The sequence below is a fragment of the Schistocerca nitens genome, chromosome 2 (assembly GCF_023898315.1).
Source record: "Schistocerca nitens isolate TAMUIC-IGC-003100 chromosome 2, iqSchNite1.1, whole genome shotgun sequence".
In the NCBI taxonomy this organism is placed as follows: Eukaryota; Metazoa; Arthropoda; class Insecta; order Orthoptera; family Acrididae; genus Schistocerca; species Schistocerca nitens.
Genome location: NC_064615.1, coordinates 1,056,125,167 through 1,056,126,696, shown reverse-complemented (window position 1 = coordinate 1,056,126,696; position 1,530 = coordinate 1,056,125,167). Strand labels below are relative to the sequence as shown.

General features: G+C 48.8%; 2 non-coding genes across 2 annotated transcripts; both read left to right on the top strand.

The window, feature by feature from the left end:
• The first annotated feature begins 502 nt into the window (after positions 1-502).
• Trnat-ugu (transfer RNA threonine (anticodon UGU)) lies at positions 503-576 on the top strand. Its single transcript has one exon. It is a non-coding gene; the product is annotated as a tRNA-Thr (tRNA).
• Positions 577-940: 364 nt separating this feature from the next.
• Trnat-ugu (transfer RNA threonine (anticodon UGU)) lies at positions 941-1,014 on the top strand. The gene has a single exon. It is a non-coding gene; the product is annotated as a tRNA-Thr (tRNA).
• Positions 1,015-1,530: the final 516 nt, after the last annotated feature.

Genomic DNA, 1,530 nt, shown 5'->3' with positions numbered 1-1,530 from the left:
CCGTGAGACTCACATTCCCAACTGTCCACAATTCTACATATGTATTGTACCTTATAGACATTTGCCCATCCACTCATTACTCGCGCACGCGTTGGCGATTCCCGTAAGAGTTTGGGCAACCTGTGCGCATTCGCACAGACAAAGGTCAATGGCTGGGTAGCCTTTAACTATATATACAAAGACAGTAACTTGTTCTCGAAAGAACAGTTATTGTTGATGACCGTGCAGCTTTTCCCTGAAATAAATGATGACTAACTGACAACCTCAGCTGCTGACAGGTGTTGTTGTTATACCTCGATGTGGACAGCTGAAAATGTGTGACCCGACCGGGACTCGAACGCGGGACCTCCTGCTTACATGGCAGACGCGTGCGCGAGTAATGAGTGGATGGGCAAATGTCTATAAGGTACAATACATATGTAGAATTGTGGACAGTTGGGAATGTGAGTCTCACGGGAAGCGTGCAAGGGATAAGTCCCTGCAGTCGCGCTATTCATCTGTGTCCTCGGTGGCTCAGATGGATAGAGCGTCTGCCATGTAAGCAGGAGGTCCCGGGTTCGACTCCCGGTCGGGGCACACATTTTCAGCTGTCCACATCGAGGTATAACAACAACACCTGTCAGCAGCTGAGGTTGTCAGTTAGTCATCATTTATTTCAGGGAAAAGCTGCACGGTCATCAACAATAACTGTTCTTTCGAGAACAAGTTACTGTCTTTGTATATATAGTTAAAGGCTACCCAGCCATTGACCTTTGTCTGTGCGAATGCGCACAGGTTGCCCAAACTCTTACGGGAATCGCCAACGCGTGCGCGAGTAATGAGTGGATGGGCAAATGTCTATAAGGTACAATACATATGTAGAATTGTGGACAGTTGGGAATGTGAGTCTCACGGGAAGCGTGCAAGGGATAAGTCCCTGCAGTCGCGCTATTCATCTGTGTCCTCGGTGGCTCAGATGGATAGAGCGTCTGCCATGTAAGCAGGAGGTCCCGGGTTCGAGTCCCGGTCGGGGCACACATTTTCAGCTGTCCACATCGAGGTATAACAACAACACCTGTCAGCAGCTGAGGTTGTCAGTTAGTCATCATTTATTTCTGGGAAAAGCTGCACGGTCATCAACAATAACTGTTCTTTCGAGAACAAGTTACTGTCTTTGTATACACTCCTGGAAATTGAAATAAGAACACCGTGAATTCATTGTCCCAGGAAGGGGAAACTTTACTGACACATTCCTGGGGTCAGATACATCACATGATCACACTGACAGAACCACAGGCACATAGACACAGGCAACAGAGCATGCACAATGTCGGCACTAGTACAGTGTATATCCACCTTTCGCAGCAATGCAGACTGCTATTCTCCCATGGAGACGATCGTAGAGATGCTGGATGTAGTCCTGTGGAACGGCTTGCCATGCCATTTCCACCTGGCGCCTCAGTTGGACCAGCGTTCGTGCTGGACGTGCAGACCGCGTGAGACGACGCTTCATCCAGTCCCAAACATGCTCAATGGGGGACAGATCCGGAA